Source organism: Temnothorax americanus, unplaced genomic scaffold, assembly GCF_048541705.1.
Source record: "Temnothorax americanus isolate GAGA-0224 unplaced genomic scaffold, ASM4854170v1 Scaffold61, whole genome shotgun sequence".
Taxonomy (NCBI): Eukaryota; Metazoa; Arthropoda; class Insecta; order Hymenoptera; family Formicidae; genus Temnothorax; species Temnothorax americanus.
Window position 1 is genome coordinate 747,538 of NW_027509762.1, and position 22,542 is coordinate 770,079.

Consider the following 22,542-nt stretch of genomic DNA (forward strand, 5'->3'; position numbering starts at 1 on the left):
AGAGATTCGAGCCGACTCTCGGTTCGGTTGGCGGTCGCGAATCAACTAACTTCGCGAGTCGGTCGTTTAAACACTATAGTCGCGCCTGCAAGCCGGGATACGGCCACCTTATGCGCCATCCGCCTATAGTCTACGGCGAACGGCGAATATCGCGCGAGCGACCGTATAGATAGGACGGGGTCCCTGCATCCCGCCGCCGGCGCCGCGCCGCTGCGTATATGCGTTGCGCCTGTATGTGTGTGCGAGATGGCGAGATTTGCACGGCAAGAAGTCACCTATAGGTACGTAGGCACGAAATGTTGCACGTCTACCTACTTAAGGTTAGGCCTACACTTGATGATCGTCTATCGAAAGAATGGACAAATGGACGAGCTCGTAAAAAAAAGGATCGTTATATTCCGAATGAGAGAAACATAAAGAAAAATAATATTCTTCGGAGTGGATGAATAACGGTCTAAAAATGAAAGAAAAGGATGAAACATAAATCTCTGGATAAAAATAAAATTTTGAAGAGAATAAAATATGTATGTGTCTACTTGTGAAGCTGAGTAAACGTTGGTTCATCTTCGAATAAGCGTGCGTCAAAAGAAAGTAGATTAGTATAGTCACTAAAAATAGATATATTCCGAGGGAGAAAAAATATAGATAACAAAAAATGTAAAAGAGAAAAGTTATAAGTTATAAATAAAATATAATATGCACATCTATGTTTAGAGTTTATACAGGTTGGAGAAATCTACCGAAAAAAAAGATAAATAGACATCAATAAAAATGTTTCATGTTTGTCAAAGATTTGAAATCCTAATTTTTCTAGCTAATAAATTTTAAAGAAAAAAACATGATAAAAGAAAGTATTTTCGAAAGAAAAAATAAAGCTTTGTAAATAACTCGGATAAAATAAAAGTTCATTAAAATCTGTAAATTAATGAAGAGGTTACTTCGATCTTTATCTTATAAAATTCAAGTTTCTTTCACACGATTTTAGTTTAAAAAATTATTTTTTCGAATTTATATTAATCAACGTAAAAGTTAGCAATTGTATTAGTCTAATCAATTCTATTAATCTGTGCATACACACGTGATTAAAATCTCCTGACGTGCCAACAAAACTTTTCATAAAAATATGAGACTCAAATGCAATATGATGATTTATGTCAGATGCCAGTTTTTCAACTAGTAATCGCCAGCTATTTTCATTACAACCAGTCGGGATCGTCATGTCGTCGGTATCTAGTTGTAATGCATCAGTACAAGAAATTTAATTTTCTCTTGCTAATATAAAATAATTCTGGCTTATCATTTAATATTTATGCACATGTATCAAGCTATTAATGATTGTGCAACATAGCTTATTCTTTGAAATATAAATAATTAATAAATATAATTGTGTATTGAGATTACACACACGCGCGCGCACGTGATTTTTCTAAATTTCATATATGTGAATAACTTTTGAACACAAAAATGTCTTTAAAGTACATTTATAGCCACAATAGTTGAGATATTTATTACTGCATTTACGTTTTCTAATATTCTTGCATTTACATTGTAAACTAGAAAATTGTGCTGCCGTTAATCGTCGCTGGCGGAATGCAACATGCGCTTTGCGGGATTATTGTAGCGAATTTCCAGCCGAATAAGCTCTATATCTCTCGCTGAATTTTCAACGGCGGAAGTGTGCACACATCAATCCCGGGCTCTGCATAATAACGCGGTGCAGAGCATTAGCATGTAATTGTTAACGACTGATAACGGCGCGCAATGTAATTCGTGCGGATTAATCATGCCATTTGGTACCGCACTCGCTTATGTACCTCCGCTGAGTGTTTAATCGCGGTCATTTCGTGGAATGAAGTCGGTCCACAATGCGTCCAAAGTATATAGATAGCGAGAGAGAGAGAGAGAGAGAGAGAGAGAGAGAGAGAGAGAGAGAGAGAGAGAGAGAAAGAGAGAGAGAGAGAGAGAGAGAGAAAATTTGACTAAATATTATATTAAATATTATATTATACAATATATATATATATATATATATATATATAGATCATATTAAATATATATCAATAAAACTAAATATATTTATTCAAAAAGTTTGATTTATAATTTAAATTAATGTTATTTACAATATGTAACACAAGAAATAGTTATTATAATGTATATAATATATACGGTAGATAATACTACATATATGTATATGTAATACGTACTTTTATACATATATTACACATATGTATATGTGTAATTTTTTTGTTTTTTTAAATTACAAATTTAGGTAAATGCAAATTTTATCCCATATTCAAAGACATTGAATAACAATCGACAAAATTTAGTGAAAGTCGGATCAATATTTCATTGAATCAATGTTTTATTCATAAAACATTTCGTGCGTTTACATGATTACTTGATTACAGAGATGATTCAGAAACGATAAGGTAGATTGAAATCAGTCGATACACATATTTTTGATTATAATCGCTTTTCTTGCGTGTTTGTCGCGTTAATATATAGCTTAATTTTTTTTATAAAAAAATTATTATTGTCGTATGCCTTGAATATGTCCTTCATGACTATATACATATACTAAAGTTTCGTGATTATATGTATACATATTTTGGCTGTGAATTTGAAGAGAAAATACACAATGGACGCTATACATATTTTTATAATTATATATTATTAAAATAAACTAAAATTATCTTTCATAAAAAAACTAAATATTTAACAAAGATTTAATATCTCCTTTTTGGTGTGTATAATTTTCGTCCGTTAGTTTTTTAGTTGCTAAATATATAATACATATATATAATATATATTATATATACGGTACATCCAGTGTATATATATATATATATATATATATATATATACCTATATATATATATATGTATATATGTAGGTCCGGAAGTATGTTCCGGGACTTTTATTTTTGATATCGGTATATTCCGGGACATTTGGCAGTTTCCAGGACTGTCCTGGAAAAAATTGATGTCCTACGGCAATTTTCGGGACAGTTTTTTGAATCTGATTACATATATATGCGTTATATTCCAGGACTGTACATTTCAAAAAACGTAAACAGTCCCGGAACATACCTCTGGACCTACATATATATATATATATATACACTGGGTGTACCGTAAAGACTGGAACAACTCTTAAGGATAGATTCCTGAGATCGTTTGGAGACAACAATCCTAATGTCAAAATGTCGAGGCTGCCAAATTGTCATCCCGATATTCGTCGGTCTTGCGTTCAGTGTACAAAGAAATAAAGTAAATAATAATTTCAAATATTTCTATTGAGTTGAGTAAAGTGTGCAAGAGCTGTTTTGACACGCAACATCCGTGAGTGCGCAAAATTTCGACAAGCACACTAGTGAACTTTAAACCTTTTCCGTTTAAACACTGTAGCAGCCTCGAGTCTTTATGGTACACCCTGTATATATATATTTTTTCCATTAATGTGACGTTCTTGTTAAGGAAAAGTTATAAAATTCAACAAGAAATCGTACAGTTATTCTGAGCCACAAGGTATATATTCGATATACATAACATGGTTGTTATATTGAAAGTTTCACAATAGTCAAATATTGAAAACTTCGTAAGAAAAAGAAGACTATAGGTAGTTGCTCCTCTTCTCGGCGACGTTCTGTGTTCGTTTTTTAGCTTTTTATTTGGCGGGATGTCGATAAAGTAACCGAGGTTCTGAACTCGTGCTTTCGAATCGTCTGGGCGCCTTCTTTTCGCGTGATAACGGAATTCCCTTCGCGCCGAAAGGAAAATCCAATTAAAAGAAAAATCCCCGGTTGCCTTGAATAAACGTTGCGCTTTCTTGATCGATCCGTGAATGCCTATTATTTACGCACTGAGAGAAATCTAAGTAGTTGTGGCAACTATTTTTTTGGCAACTCTGCAGTTTAACTACTTGTAACTAGTTTTCCAAAGTAATAGGAACTAAATAGTACTGAATACTATAAAAATATAGTCACAGAAACAATATTTGTCAACTATTAGTTGATAGTTAAATAGCGCCTCAACTATAATTATTATAGTTATATAGACTCCATAAAACAAGATATGACAATAACATTCTTCAAGTTTAGACAATTCCTTGACTTATTGTTTAGACAAATATTTTTTTGTTGTGTAGCATACTTCCAGAAGCCGGTGCGGGCGGCAGCGCGGACTCGCGCGGCGAGAGAGTTCGGCTCGCGCCCGCTACGCGGTGCATCGCCAGTATACTTGTAGCGACTTGCCGCTCCTGAAATTAATGTTCTGTCGGTTTTATGGAATAAAATGCACTTTTAATGAGGCTACTAGATAAGTTTATTAAGTATCACCAATGTACAGACGACTCGAGTATAACGAGTATGACGCAACTAAAACTACGCGGGAGCCGGCGGGACGATAACCGTAGACGTACGAACGTGTCTGACTATCGAATTGAATTGACTGTCGCAGTGGCGCAGCAACGGAAGAGCTCGGCTTCCCTGGATCACGAACTCACTAGATGAGTAGTGGGGAAACTCGACGGTGGCTACATACTCCCCCCCGAGTGTTAACGAAAGGAAAGTAATATTGCACAGTAGTTATGTTGCTTACATGCTAATTAAAATATGATAATATAATTGAAACGCTGAGCTTACCACTAATAATGTTACGCTAATGCTAAACTTACAAACTAAAGGGTTGACAATACAGTATAGGGGTAAACGCTAAAATTACTAATACGCAATGAAAAGAATTATGGCTCTTTATTTAGATTGAATCGTACTCGCTTTTTTTGTGCCGGATACGTTCTAATTTGTTTAGACGGTTGTTCTACCGAAAGGGAATAATTACTAGGCTGATTGGAAGTAGAGGGAACGTCTGTTGTAGGTAATTCAATCACGTTATTCAATAAAAAATGTGCAGGTTTAAGACGTTCTATAGAAACACTGAGCAGTCGATTATTGACTTCAATTGTATAGACTTTATCGGAATTTCTTTGCAGAATTTTGAAAGGACCAGAATACGGTCGTTCCAGAGGTTTTTTAACTGCATCGTGTCGTAGAAAAACATGAGAACACGAGTTCAATTCCTTAAAGAAAAATGCGCGTTTTTTGTAGTGGTGAGCCACCGGAACAGGTTTAACTTGGCGCATGAAATTTCGAAAGTCGTTAATAAAGATCTGAGGATCTGGAGAAAAGTCTTCCTGAAGAAAAAATTCTCCGGGCACTCGAAGAATGGTGCCATAAACATACTCAGCTGGAGAAGCCTGCGTATCCAAACGTATATGCGTTCGTAATCCGAGGAGTACGGTTGGAAAGGTGTTGACCCAATTCTCTGTACCATGGCACATTAAAGCTGCTTTTAGTGAGCGGTGCCAGCGCTCAACCATACCATTTGACTGAGGGTGGTAAGCGGTTGTACGAATGCGCTTACAGCCTATTAAAGATAACAAAACTGCAAAAATCTGAGACTCAAATTGAGCTCCTTGATCAGTTGTTAAAATTTTGGGAGCGCCAAAACGAGTGATCCAATGATCGTAAAAGGTTTTAGCTACTGTCTGGGCTGTGATGTCAACAATCGGAATTGCTTCGGGCCAGCGAGAGAATCTGTCGATTAACCCCTTAACTGTCGATGACGGCTATAGCCGCAAAAATAAAAGTGGCCAAGAGTGCGCCGTCAGGCTATAGCCGCAACGTAGAAAAAACAAAGTAAAAATTTTTGAATTTGCTTGAAACTTGTTACACGGGGGTTTTTGGGGTCGCTAATTACGAATCCGAAGTCAGATGTACAAAATTCAAAATGGCGGATCCAATATGGCGGATCAAAATTACAAAAAATGGTCTGATTTTTATGAAATTTGGTACTCTTATGTTTTTTGAGTTTCTGAATCCGAATATGAAGTCAGATGTACAAAATTCAAAATGGCAGATCCAATATGGCGGATCAAAATTACAAAAAATGGTCTGATTTTCAGTAAAATTTCTTTCTTATTAACCATTTTGAATATATTAATTCTAATGTTAAATTTAGATTCGGAGATCTAAATAACTTCAAAATAATAATAAAATTCCGTCTATTTTTTGTAATTTTGATCCGCCATATTGGACCCGCCATTATTTAATTTTGATGTCATATTCGGATTCAGAGACCCAAAAAACATAAGGGTACCAAATTTCATGAAAATCAGAACATTTCTTGTAATTTTGATCCGCTATATTAAATCTGCCATTTTGAATTTTGAAAATCTGACATCATATTCGGATTCAGAGACCCAAAAAACATAAGGGTACCAAATTTGATGAAAATCAGACCATTTTTTGTAATTTTGATCCGCCATATTGGATCCGCCATTTTGAATTTTGTAAATCTGACATCATATTCGGATTCAGAGACCCAAAAAACATAAGGGTATCTAGTTTCATAATAATTCGATAAACTTTTTTTCAACACACTTTTGGCCCAAATAGTAAAATTCTCTTAAACAGCCAATGGGTTAAAGTGAGGCAGTATCTATAGCCATTCATAAGTGGTAAGGGACCAATAATGTCTAAGTGAATATGCTCAAAACGCCCATCAGGAGCGATAAAAAAAGCAGGAACTTGTTTGACATGACGGGAGACTTTAGATTGTTGACAGTCCAAACAGCTATGTGCCCATTTGGTAATGTCACGATGTAGGTTAGGCCAAATGTATCGTTGACGTACGATGCGGTCAGTGACCTTGGCATTGGGGTGGGCGGGATTATGAAATAAATCAAAGACCTCTTTCCTAAGAGATGCTGGAATGTAAGGACGGATAACTTCTCCTGACAATTCACAGTAGAGCTCTGTATTAAGAGAACCCCAAACAAATTTTTTGAATTTGAGGGAAGATGTGTTAGAAGCGAGTAAATGTTTAAGCTCGTCATCTTTTTGCCGCGAGGCAAGATCAACTAACTCGAATTCGGTAGGTAAGCAGAATGCTTCGATTCGCGATAAACTATCAGCTACCACATTATCGGGACCGGGAAGGTAATCGATGTTGGTGGAGAATTGAGCTATAAAGGATAGTTGTCGCACTTGCCTCGGGGAGGCTTTATCCGAGCGCTGTTTAAACGCGTAAATTAACGGCTTATGGTCAGTTAGGATCTTAAAATCACGACCTTCGAGGAAGTGTCGAAAAAATTTTATAGATTTGTAGATCGCGGTGAGTTCGCGGTCATATGCACTATATTTCTTCTGCGATTCGGTAAATTTTTGAGAGAAAAAAGATAACGGTTTCCAAGTATTCTCGATATACTGCTCGAGGACTGCTCCTATAGCAAAGTCTGAGGCGTCGGTAACTAAACGCGTTTTTGCGTTGACGGACGGATGCGCTAGGAAAGCTGCGTTGGCCAGGTCTGATTTAGCTGAAACAAACGCTTTTTCGGCATCAGGAGTCCAAATGATTTCGCGCTTATCGTTCTTTCGCGAATCTTTGAGATAGACGTGAAGCGGAGCTTGAACGCGTGCTGCTTGAGGGAGGCTACGCCTGTAGAAATTTAAGGCGCCTAAAAATCGACGAAGTTCGACTACTGTACGCGGTTTCGGTAAGTTTTGAATGGCGGCAACTCTTTCTGGAGTAGGTTTAATGCCGTCGCGGCTAACCGTGTAACCTAAAAAGTTTACTTGTGGGACGCCTAGAATGCATTTGGATGGATTTAAAAATAATCCGAATTCTTTAAGTCTCTGAAACATTATACGAAGATGTTTCTTAAGCTCTTTAACTGAGGAGGAGGCAATAAGAATATCATCAATATATGCGAAGACAAAATCTAAATTTTTAAGTGCTTGATGAATGTAACGCTGAAACGTTTGCGCTGCGTTGCGTAGACCGAAAGTCATGTAAACGTATTCAAACAACCCAAATGGGGTGATAACGGCTGTTTTAGGTATATCTTCTTTAGCCACCGGGATCTGGTGGTACGCTTTAAAAAGATCTAAAACCGAAAAAATAGTTTTTCCTGCAAGATTGGTAGAGAAATCGTGGAGGTGAGGAACGGGATATAAATCTGGTTCGGTAATCGCATTTGCCCGGCGGTAATCACCACATACTCGCCACTCACCGTTCTTTTTGCGAACGAGGTGAATAGGGCTAGCCCAAGGGCTACTAGAAGGCCTGCAAATGCCTAACTCTATGAGACGTTTAAATTCCGCCTTAGCCGCCGCCAATTTATCTGGCGGCAAACGTCGAGAACGTTCTGCGACTGGCGGGCCGGAAGTTAGAATGTGATGTTCCACATCACGAGTTCCAGAAGGAATTAGTTGACTAACCCCCGTTATTTCCGGAAATTCTAAAAGGATATCCGCGAAATTAGCTTTGCGATTTACCGTTGATATTTTATTTTTACGAACGACTTGGATTTCACCTGTAGTGAAGAGCTTAGTGCTAGTATCGATAAGTCGACCATTGTGTAAGTCAACCAGGAGTTGATAATGTTTTAAACAATCCGCACCTAAGATAGCATGAGGGACTGCCGCCACGCGAAAATTCCAGACTACAGGTCGCCGAAGACCGAAGTCTAGCGCAAGGCGACGTTCGCCATAGGTGTTGATACTAGAATTATTAGCCGCAAATAATTTAAGTTCAGACGGCGCTTTTTTATCGCGCAACGTTGCGGGGAGAATTGAAATTTCCGCGCCCGTGTCGATAAGGAATTGCTGACCTGTAATGCGGTCAAAAACGTGAAGACGGCTTTGCTTTGCCCCGTTACTCCCGACCGTCTCGGTGCGAGGAGGGGGTTTTAGTTTTCCAGCTGCTTAGGCTCTTGCCAAGCACATGGCTTGCGACAGGATGTCGCCTTGGTTCCGTATTTACGGTGGATATAACAAAGGTCGGATTTTTTTTCACTTTGCGATTGCGCGGGAGAACGACCTTTAGACTTAGATCGGTTACGTCGCGATTTAAACACCTCTTTATTAAGGGCCGCGAGTTGCTTAGTAATCTGATTTAATTTTTTATCAATGCTAGATGAAGGTGCTGCATCTTTCGCTTGGTTTACCGCAGCGACAAACGGTACTACCGAAGTACTCGGGTTATTGGTCTCGGAAATCCTATCCGCAATTTCGGCCAGCTTTTGCAAATCTTGTTCATTAATTGCGGCTAGAATGGCTTTGTGAAAGTCAGGAAGTTGCTCGATAAACAAAGATCTGAGCACCGCTGGGCTGCACTGACCGTTATTAAGATTTTTCATATGATTAAGAAGGTGTGAAGGTTTTTGATCGCCTAACACCTGACCTTTTAACAGGCTTCGCAAGCGAGATTCGGAAGAAGTCGCTTAAACGGATAAGATACGCTCTTTGAGACTCTCGAATAGATCATCAGGCGGCGGATCCGCTTTAAGTAAATCAGAGATGTGTGCAACTACTTCAGTGTTGACGCCCGTTAACAAATAGTCGGCTTCGGTTCGATCGGCGGTAATTCCCGCCACACGCAACGACGCCTCGACTTGCAAAATCCATTTCCGGCTCACTTTTCCAAAATGGCGGAATTTTAGGAACGCGGTATGTTTCCACACGCGGCGGTTCTGACATGATTACGGAGAAATAGAGCACGATCGAAAGCGTTACAATGGTACGCGCAAGGTTACGTCGAAAACGCGCGCTATATATGCACAGATCACGCGTCGATGCTAAACGTTTACTCGTGGGAACGGTCCGCACGAGACGCGAGATCGCATATACTGATAACAATAGTAAACGGGAGAGTAACGTTACGGAACGAAGGTCTCGACGACTACGATGAGCTGCGATGGGCTGCTGCACTGGTGCGGACGGTCAGCCGCCAGGAACAGCCTCGCCAGGGAAGAAAATCGGTTGAACGGGCTTTGGCCAATAGCGTGTCGTGCGTAATGGCGCGCTGCCGTTGCTATGGGCTTGAATGCCAGCGAGAAAAAAAAATTTTCGTCTGCACCTAATATGTGTCGATCTTCTTTACAGGGTATCAGCTGTATACCGGCTAATCTAAAACAGAGAAAAATGCCGTCGGGTGTCTCCCCGACAGGGTCGGTGGACACGAGACGGGCCTCGACGAGAAACTTCTCGAACGTGCACTGAACCGAGCAAATCACGTCGGGGTCACCAATTGTAGCGACTTGCCGCTACTGCATTAATGTTCTGTCGGTTTTATGGAATAAAATGCACTTTTAATGAGGCTACTAGATAAGTTTATTAAGTATCACCAATTTACAGACGACTCGAGTATAACGAGTATGACGCAACTAAAACTGCGCCGGACGATAACCGTAGACGTACAAACGTGTCTGACTATCGAATTGAATTGACTGTCGCAGTGGCGCAGCAACGAAAGAGCTCGGCTTCCCTGGATCACAAACTCACTAGATGAGTAGTGGGGAAACTCGACGGTGGCTACATACTTTTGCGTGTTTAAAATTCAACATCGATTCCTATAACTAGGGTCGCTCAGCAGGGTTTTTCCAGCGATCCTTCTAAGGTTCGCCAGTCAGGGTGTGTTCACCCACATATATATTAATTAATTTTGGATTATAAATCTGTATGACTTATGTGGCAGCTCACGCCACCAGTAACCAGTAATACTCGCCCGCGCGGTAACTGTAAGGTCGACAGTCTGCATCGTCGCCGCTAGGCGTCGCATCGCCGGTACATTCTCTCGAGTTCAAAATTCCGCACCGACCTGTATATAAGGAGACCCCCTACGGGACCAAAGCAGATATTTTCAGGCGCTAGTCGCCTAGGTATATTAATTATAAAATTCTTTTTTACGTTAAAATTTTTATTTTTCATGTAGTAATTTTTTACTTAATGTTTACTTTTAAGTCTTTTATAATTATTCATGTTACTACAACATACTTTTTGCATACACAATATATTTTTTGTTAATGCCACTACTTTCTTGTAGTTTAAACAATTTATTTATTGTTGTTATTACAACTATTATATACATAGTTGAGGCGTTTTAACAATAAAAATTCTAGTTGCTGGTACAAATTTTTTCTCTGAGTGCGGCTTTGAATATCTTTTTTGCGTAAGCATTCATTACTTTTAATTCTATTAACGTAAATATAGTAATAGTTATAGACAATTAAAACAAGCTGTTAATACAAAATTATAAAATTATTAATATTGTCAACGCTCATTATTTATACTGGATTATTTAAAATAAACTACTGTATAATATTTTTATGTAATTTCTGAAATTTTTTCTTTATTCTTAAAAATAAATATTTAAAAAATACTTTAAAAAGAATATTATTATACACCATATTTATTTATTTATATGTTGTGCTTAGTCATTACTAGACATTTTACTAGAATTTTTTATACATGCAGATTAGTGGAAAAGAGCAATTAATAACTATGTTATTCATAATATCCAATATATTTATACTTAATATATGTATGTTGCAGAGTATTTTGAATATTATAATTATAAATAACATAATTTTAATTATTAATTGACCTTTTCCACTAATCTGCATATAAAAAATCCGATGTCAATAGTCATTACTTATTTTGTGAAGTAAAATTATTTTACTCGAGTAAGTTCTATCTTAAAAAAATAAATAGATATATCAAAGAAATAGAATTTAATTCTTATCAAGAAATCTTCTAAATTCTTTTAAATAAATTTATAATACTTGCATTTAATATTATTCATTTAAATTAAATAATAACTTATAATTTTGATTTAGACTTATATTTTTGTCAATAACATGCATGTGTTATCATTTTTATTATATATTTTTTCACATATCCTTGCATAAAAAATTATATTTTATAAGGCCTTAAAAATATGAATTGAAATCTAAACACATACGCGCGCGACACGCACACAACCCACACCACATGCATACACAATACATATCGCAAAGAAATACTTTTTGAAGGACAGTCCCTTGCGAATAAATAGATGTTGCGACCGAACGAAATATCAGGGATATCTTGTACGTATTTTATACCTATCGTATACGCCATTTTTTTGAGAGCGATGCGGAAAATCTGGTTCTTCTCCGTGAATGGCGATGCGGCGAGGAACAGGATCGGATGAGAAAAATCCAGCGGAAGAAGAATATGAGTCTGAGATCTGTGATGAAGATGACAAGGAAGGAGGATGCAGCCTTCGCAAGAAACCGGGAGCCGTTTCCCGGCTTCTGCCGGCCAGTGGCAGAGTGAAGGTCGCTTTCGGCCAGTCGGTTGGCTTCCACAAATAGCCATTGATACCACTGTATCTCGTTCTTTGTTCGTTAATCGACTCGAGAAAGCATAATTAGACGTATGGACACGTCTAGCATGTTTAGACGTAACTACGTCGGGTTCAATGCTATCTTACTTTTTCTACTATACACACGTGCACTAAGAAAAAAAAAATAGTTACAGTTTTGCTAGTTGCTATAATTTTACTATAATTTTTAGTTATTCTTATTATTTATTTTCGGTGCTAATTACATTTTTATAGTTATTTTAATAATACGAATTATATAGCTGACTCACATACTACATTTTGTTGTCATAGCTTTAACATGCATTCATTCAACCATATATAACATGCATGATTTTATGCACTATAATCTAGCTGTAATTTATGTATAGTAAGTTGTACTATAAATATGATGAAAATAACCATAATCGAAAAATACATATAAGATTATTATTTTTACTAATGATAAAAGTTAATAAAATATTTCTTAATAGATCTCAGGTCTTAATTAGAAGGTTAATAGGTTAATCATCGTACTAACAACGCGATTAGTTTTTCGGTCAGCAGATGTGAAAACTGTTTATTGCTCATTTCAAGATAAATTCTCGGTGGCGACTATATGAGGCCTCTCCTTGTTCCGTTCTATCAGTAGGAGCTAATAGAAACGCGTAGTAGACGATTCGCGCTGTGAATCGCTTCGCGGGCTCATTAATTCCGTGAGTGGGCTCTTTGAGTTTACTGAAGATCAGCAGATGCAAGTCGACGCGGAACCGTTCCGCAAAGAGAACAGTTGAACTGTCAGCTAGAGAGAAGTTAAGATGACGATTCGTCAGCGTCTTGATTCATTATACATATATGGAGAAACGCAAATCACAGGAACTTTCTGATCGCCGAGACTTGAAAACTGACAGAAAGCTGTTGTATTTTCTGTATTTTATTTATACTAATTTACATATAAATTTCTTATGGGTGGTGTATGTTCGAACGTTATTAACTTAAAAATTAATCAACCAAATTTAGATATATATGAAATAGGGGTAGAAAAAACTGAGGAATAATAGAATTCAAAAAATTGCTAATAATAAAGGGGTTACCGATTTCTGTCTAAAAAAATCTACGTGATTGCTTTAATTTCCGCAAATTTTGAGATATCGAGCTAATTTTTTTTTTTATAGATGATGTATCATTAAAGGTAAGTTGGTATTGAATTTGGCGAGAATTAATCGGTGAAAGTGATGCCGATTTTTGCCTAAAAAGTGTATAAGTTATACATGTCATCTTATAGGTATAGAGTATCATTGAAGGAAAGTTGTTTTGAATTTGGCGAGGATCGGTGAAGGGGTTACTGATTTCTGCTTAAAAAATGTTAAGTTATTTGATGGATAGAGTAGGTATCGTTTAAGGAAGGACGGTATCTGAAAGACGGTATTGCAAAAACTCTCTAATAACTTATTTAGTACCAGTGTCTTTTAATAATTCTCTATTTACTTACGGGTGGTGTATGTTTGAACGTACTACAAAAAAATGCGTTAATAATATATAGTACCTCATAGATGACGTGGAAAGTTATGGAAAGTAAGTGTTTATGAATCATACTTTGATGGATAAGATTAGCTAGAACACAAATGTAATAACACAAATAAAGTCGTTTAAAAAAAAGATGCCCGGGCGAAGTCCCGGGTAACCAGCTAGTATTCTATATTTTGTATTTTATTGTAAAAAAATCAAGTTGCGAGATTATACATAAGAAAATAATGCATTATAATAAAATAAAGCAATTGTGATGTTAAATAAAATCTGATATCATTATTTATCCATTTATTATAATCGTCACCATACCGTTAAATAATATTATAAATGATATTAATAATATATTGCAATAATAATTTTATTATTACATTACTATAATAAGTGAAAATATCATAATAATAATAATAATAAGAAATAAATATTTATTTATTTTATTACATCTATATATAATAATATTTTGTATTAATTTGTTATTAATTCTTATTTTAATATTAATTAATTTATTATTATATATGTATCAATTTTATAATATAACAAGATAAATATTGTGTGTGTAATAATAAGAAAAAAATAAGTTCTAACAATACATGGTATAATTTTGATTATGAAAATATTTTTGAAATTAGCATTTTGAGAAATTATACATAAAATATTGTTTTAATTTCCATTACAAGTTATAAATTGTCCAAACTGGACGATAAAAGTCTCCTCAAAGTAAACATACTATCTCGGACAAAGAGATTGAACGAAGGAGAGTGATTAATTTTACGAGCGGCGCAAATGGAAGACGTCGAGCGGTGTAGACTTGCAAAGAGGCAAGTCATTCAAATAATAATAGAATAGAACCGATGATGATCCCGTTAGACTATCGGAAATCGGGACTACTATAATTGATACTATCTAACTCAATGAAGTTTTTATCAAAATAGTAAAAAAAATATAAAATTTGTATAGTAGAATTATACTTTATCTTTTATCACTTTAATGATTATATACAAGATGTTTTATATTAATAATTTAATTTAAAAAAAGGAATTTGTTTCAAAAAAACAAAAAAGTGTAGAATAACATTTTTTAATACAAGATTTTATTTAAAAAAATAATTAGAAAATTAGTAAATTAATAACTGGGATTTTTTGGATTTAGACTAATCTATAACAATCTTGGGGTCAATTCTGTATCTCGGAACGAGGTGAAAATTACAAAAGTGAGGAAATTCACTAAAGAATCTACAATTTTATTTGTCGAAATCTAGTAAATCTGTTCACTTTTGTCTCAAAATACAGAATCGACCTTCTTATGTCATTAAACTCTTGTTTTGACAATAATTATTAATACATATAAAATTAAGATATACAAAATGTCTTACATTTTATTTATAATAAAACAGTTAAAAATAACCAATAATTAGTAAAGAAATTACATATAAAATATTGAAATAATTTATATTTTTTCCAATATAGAATGTTATATTTTTTATAAATATTTTAATAACCATTGTTGAGATTAATTCAATGAATTAAAAATTAAAGGACTTATAATATCGAATCTATCGTTAAAACTAAAAAGCGAAAATATTTCTATAATAATCAAAATTCAATAACAAAGCTAATTTTTCCGAAAATACAAATTAATAACAAAAAATGTTCGATTATTTTTACATTATACTAAAAAATTGTAGCAGCTAGGAGTCATTAGAAATCACCTTTTTTTCAATTGTTCTGAAATATACACGATATTTCAAGATCCATAAAGCTAAACTTCAGAGGATGGTAGATCTCACCAAAAGATTCAATTTTTGTCAAAAAAAAACCCGTGTCTTTCGATGCGTCTTAAAAGCTACGAGTATATATTTAATATTAATTCCTTAATATATATATATATATATATATATATATATATTAATATTTAATAATAATACAAAATTAATAGAATTTTAATATATCGCTCAAAATATGATCATATTATTATATTTTATTTTTGACTATTATTTTTAATTTATCAAATATATATCTTTTTTAGAAAAATATCTTTTCTTTATTATTTAATATATTAAATTTGTTTTTGATAATTTCGATATGTATAAATCACACATATATAATCTTTGCAATAAATGTATATTATTAACAATACGGAAGAACAAGCAGAGTGCAAAGAATATATAATCACGCTGCACGCAATAACATTAAAACATTAACAGCTTCTTCAGATAATCCCGAGTAGATAAAATATGCCGTATCCGCACTTTTCTGACACTCTGAAGGAAAGTGTTTCTAGTCGAGCAAAAGAAATAGTATGACTACAGAGTATTATGCCGCGTGATCCGCACTCCGTTTACTATCTTCATCCTCCTGAGAAAGTCTGGAGTGCAGCAGCAAGCTGTGCGACTGTGTACACACACTTATCTCGCGCAACGCGCAACTTGGATTATCCGTGGCGTGATATACAATCTCCATAAATTGAGCTGCTAAATCGCCTCTTCTCCTTTTTTTTCTTTCTTTTGCGGAACATTCATACGACTTCAGCTTCATCTTCTTCGCATTCGATAATCTTGTCGCGCCCTCTTGAAGGGCTCGTCTCGAGGATCACGACGCATTTTTCGCAGTCGTGAGACGGTCGCTTTAATATAGAAAAAATGTCTCCTCCTACCGCGCGCGAATTTATGACCTACACCCTACCGCTCATTGTAGATCAGAAACAAGGCCCGGGAGGCTGTATTTAATATATTCTGGAATATTTGCGTTTGAATTGACGGCGTCGAAGATAAATGTTAAGTATTAATCTTGCTAAAGAAAATAATAATAATAATAATAATCAACAAAAGTAGAGGTAATCATGTAAAACGTAGAAATAATCAATAAAATAGATAATTAAAATAAGGTAATAAATTATACTGGGCACAAACATAAATTTTGCGATTAAAATATATTTCTTATATGTTGTAACTTTAATCAGAAGTGTACAAATGATAAAAATAATTGAGCTATAAAGGTACTTTAAGCTTTAATTAGCTTTTCGTTCTATTTATTTGACATTTTTTCGTGTCTATATATATATATATATATATATATATACTGGAAGAGATTTAAAATAAAAAGGGGGATATATATATATATATATATATATATATATATATATATATATATATTTAGAAGGGAAAACGTGGGGTAAGTAAAGTACCAAAAACGGTCTCTCTGTCAGAAAGACACAAATCTCGGGAAAATCGTTATCTTTCATTTTTCACTTCATAACGCTTTAACAATAACGCCGTTATTCCAACCATCCCATTGTCAGTGGTTGAAATGCGCACAGTAGACAACCCCTAAGACTCCCTTCGCGTTGGAAAGAAGAAGACAAGAGTGTTTCAATGCTTTTGCCACATCTATTAAGCTGGCACAGCTACTGCAGCATAATCGAATAAAATATAGACATAAATTTAATGCTTTTTTTCTACTAATTTGTTATCTTATACATATAATTTTATGTGTATAATAATATGTATAATAATGTGTATAATGATGTGTATAAAAAAAAGGGTGCAAATTACAAACTTGCACATTGCTTTCTCATTATTACAGCTCGCTACCATTGCTCCTATTTTAATTCGTTTATAAAGCTTCTTGAGGAAACTTTTATTTTATTTAATGTATAATTTAGTATTTATTTTTTTGGCTTTCTCATAGAGGAAGCTTTGTGAGCAAAGAGTTCTACTTGCACACTTAAAAACTATAAAGAAGCAATGTGCAATTTCTCAATATTTGCGGAAGTTAGAGCAAATTTACCGAAATTTCTATAACTCCAGAACTAATCAACCAAATCTTAACAAATTATATATGAAATAGGGGTAGAAAAAAAACTGAAAAATATAATAAAATTAAAAATAGATCGATATCTCCAAATTTGCGGAAATTAAAGCATAAACAAACATTTAGCTGCAAATTCAAAATTTTATTAAAAAAGAACCCCTTAATTAATAGCAATTTTTATTAATTCTATTATATTCTTCAGTTTTTTCTACCCCTATTTCATATATAATTCGTTAAGATTTGGTTGATTAGTTCTAGAGTTATAGAAATTTCGGTAAATTTGGCACATACATACATACATACATACACACACACACACACATACATACATACAGACATTTTTTTAAACTGCAATTTTTCGATGTTTTAGAACATTCTAAACACATTCAAAAAAACAAAAAAAAAAATTTTTTTTACGAAAACAAAGCTTCCTTTATGAGGAAGCAAAAATATAATAATAAATGTGTATGAATGAGATGCTTATATATAAGTATCAAAGATTACTTCAATTTAAAAAGACCAAAACCCATGGTCGAAAAAGCCTTGACGATTAATCTGACGAAAACCAATGGTCGAAGTGTCACGACATTAGCCAAACGTTGTCGAATATAAAAATAGAGTCTTTCTCGTTTATTAATTATTGGCAAAACAAATACATATAATTTTCTGACATAATTTTATGTTTTATATGTACCTAGACCTACAATATATACTGTTGTATCTTAAAATTATATGTACATATATAGCGAGATATATAGTTGCGGGAGTTATCTCATACGTGGAATAATAAAAGAAATCAAATGTTGTAAAAAAAACAAACAAAATTATTTAAAAAAATTTGATTGTATTTTGTAGACGTATTTAATTTGGCAAATTTGCAAACGTAAAAATTAATATTATTATTCAATTTCTTTCATTATTCTACGTATACAAGTATTCAGGTAAAGTCATTAAAAAGTGAATGCTTTACGTGATATTTTATATTTTATATTAAAAATATGACAAAATTTAAAATATCTAGGGAAATTCTTAACGACAGAGAGCTTTATTATATTAGTGTTATGAAAACGTCTCGACAAAGGCTACAAGCATATACGATAAAAAAAATAGGGGTTTTAATTTAAAACAATTGATGTTATCTTGATATGACCTTAACAACGCCACCCAAGGTCTAACTAATAGTCCGGGAGGCAGCGACACTAATTTCTGTCTAATTTCAGCATGGCTAGTTATTTTTTTTAAACAGTATTTATGCTAAAATGTAACAAAATTACCGTCAGCTGTCGCACCACGTGTACAGGACCTAGAGAGTCCCTCTAATAAGAGTCGCGACACGTGGCTGCCACTTTTGATTGATCCGGCATTTTTTGGCAAAGGACGTGAAACAGAAAGAGAAAGAGATATATAAAAGAGAAAGAGAAAGCGATATACAAGTAACATACATTCATATCGCTTTCTCTTTCTCTCTTATTTTGCCGAAACTCAAAATGTCGCGACTCTTATTAGAGGGACTTTATAATAGGACCCGACAATAAAGTCTGAAATACTTGTATAAAAAATAATGGTAGGGTAGAGCGGGGTCAAAAGTAACGCGGGACGAAAGTAACAACTCAAATATCTATAGTTATAGGCATAGATGCGCATGTGTCTGTTGGTTAACGGACTTGAAGCTGAACAAGCTATAACATGTCTCAGAACACCTGCGGCCTGTGGGTATTGAGTGGACGTGTGCAATAAATAAAATATGTTTTTGAGGCCGTAAAGTAGTTTCTTCCAACAATCTTAAACTTTTAATATAATATATCCACTACAAAAGTAAGTACTTTTTCTTTTAGGTTATATTTGAGTTTCGTTATTTTTGCTTAATATAATAATTATTACTTATTCATTTTTGGCATTTTATTATTAAAAATTTTAAGTCAATGTTCAAAAACATATTTGGGACGATTGTAACATCATTGTGTGGGGTCAAAAGAAAAGTAATTTTTATTTGTACTAGTCCTTAAAGACATTGTGTTCCTATTATTCAAAAATATAAGAACAAAAAATGTTTATAATTAAATAAACAAAGAGTTAATGTTTTCTATAATTGATATAAAGAAGTTACGTTTTAATAGAATAAGATTTCATTTTACTTCTTTTGTATGAGAATATGAATATTTTAGTTTGTTTTTGTTAATATAAAAGAAATAATTATTTTTCATTGAATAAACATTTTTTATTTTGATTATTTAAAACTATTACTATCGACCCCCTATAGTGTAATATTTTCCCTCGTTTATGTTTTTGATAATTGTTATTTGGTTTATCACAAGATTTAAATAGGACGATTTCCATAAAGTGAAATGATCACATTAACTTAAGGTATCAAGAGTTTTTCTTTTACTGTAATAGTTCTTCCACAATCAAGTTCTAAAGTCAAATTGTTACTTTTGACCCCGCTCTACCCTATACTTGCTTATATCAGCAAAGCTGAAACTTTTTGAATTATTAGTTTACTGCAAAAAACGGAAGAAAAATGCAGTCAGTCACCTTATCTCGTGTGCGGTATGCGTCAGCTACGCATGTAAACATGTTAAAAAAATGTGATCAGTTGACTCATATCAATAAAGCTGAAATTTATTAAAATGTAAGAAAAACGCAGTCAGCCAGTCGTCAGAGTGTACAAACGTCTAACTGACGCATAAACGCGGCGAGTCGCACGCACCATACCGCGCAATACTATTTCAAGGACTATTCTTCATGTATAGCCTATATCCGCACAGCTGACCTTTTTTTTATAAATTTTTTTTATAGAATATAGATAACATTAAATAACAACAAATTTTATAAATTTTTAGATCTATATTAACCCTTTCGGTACGGAGCGACCGAGACGCGAACGGCCCTCCAGTGGTCAAAGCGTCGATCCGCCGACATACGCGATTCGGCCGAGAGAGCTAGGCACACGACTTTCAACGTCTTCAATTTTATTATATGTAATAAAACTCAATAATAAGAACAATTTAAAAAATTTATCAACAGAAGCATTTCAAGTTAACATTTCAAGTTGCTCGGTCGCAGTGAGCAGCATGTGGACAGTGACTATAGTCACTGCTCGGCCGCAGTGAGCAGCATATGCGAACGGTGACTATGGTCACTGCTCAGCCGCAGTGAGCAGTATAATGGTGACTATAGTGATTATAGTCATTCTTCGTACCAAAAGGGTTAATAGAATAAAATTTAATGCAATACTTCAAATTTATAAATTCAATATAGAGCAGTCTCTCGAATTGTATTTTTTTTTTAGAATCCCCCTTCATATCTTTTACTAATAAATGCTCTATAAAAGACATAACTTACATAAGTAAGTTTTCTTAATATTTTTGTGCAATACATAGATAACTTATTTATTTGTACAATGTATAATAACTAATAACATATAAATAATAAGTAAGCGAAATATTACCACAGTGATAACTAAATAAATTTTTCATATTTAAATCTTTTGTCGCTTTTTTTTACAAATGTATGTTAATTATGTACAAATTAAATATAAATTAAATTAATTATATTAAATATTACAAATTAAAAAAATATATATATAGAAAAAAATAAGATAATTTGAATATAATTTGAGAATATTCCTCTACTGGGCAATTGTGATTCCCATTAATATCCGAAATGCAAAGAATTTAGATCTTACACTTATAAAAACCGTTTTTGTCATTCGTTTTCAGTTTCTCTTTTCTTGGAGATGTTTAGTGTCTAAAAATAAATCGTTAAATTGTAATAGATAAAAAAAATGTTTAATCGTCGTTTTTTCATCGCAGATATCCAGTTTCAGAATCTAAAAAAAAATACTTTTGTAATTAATATTTGTAATTAAATCAGATAACCCCATCGAAATATTCAATGATCGAATTTGCAGTTTACACTGTTTACAGTATTGTGCAGGCACGGAGTAGTTGGGAATAGTTTACAAAGGGATGGAGCAATAAAATCGAATTTAATGAGAATATCAAGTAATAAAATCAAAGAGATATGTAGTCCATCTTTAAGATACTCGATAAAATTAATAATTTATATGATGTTGTGCTAGTGCAGAGTGCAATTGAAGGACAAATTTTTGGAATTAAGAATGTCATAACCAATTTAGCAATAGAGTAATTAAATAGAAATAGCACTAAAAAATACGTTCTTATCTAATATATGTTTTGATTTCTCTTTGTGGCTGTGCTAATTATCAATTTAAATTGGCAGAGTTACTATTATTATCGAATCGACTAAAACAACAACATTGCAAAAACTATAAATTAGCAATAAAAAAGCATTATGTGTATATTTTATTTAATCATACAAATTAATATACATATTTTTGCCCCCTACCGGAACTAGTTAAAATTTCGTCTCAAATTAAGTCGTCGATTACGACGAATAATTAAGTAACAATATTGTTTATACAAAACAGGATAATTATAAAATTGTATATAAAATTATAATACAATAATAAAATAAAATAGGTAATATATAGATTATACAATAATACAAATAACAGAATAGAAAAAGAATAAGGTAATTGTATACATCGAGGAGATAGACCTCGTTTCGAGCCAAAAGCAACGATTCGCTGCTTTAATAACTGCTTTAATAACTAATTTGCTGCTAAAATAACTTTTGAATAAACAACGAGTGCGGGCTAAAACCTTCTGAAGGTCAGTCAGGAGAGTGACCTTGACAACATACTAAAATATCAAGGTCATCCAAGGTGACCCCCTCAATGTATACAATTACTAAAGAATAATTATGTAATATTAGGTATATAAAATAATAATGCAATATGACATACTACAGTTTTTTTATACAAATAATTATTTATAAACAATTTATACTGAATATTTTAATTGAAAATTCACATAAAATTATTTGACATTAAACTGCAATTTAAAAAAAACGAAAGTAATCTCTTATTCATGAAAGATGAAAATGTGTAGATGTATATGTGTAAAACAATAAAAATGTTATCACATTTGGTGCAATCGCAA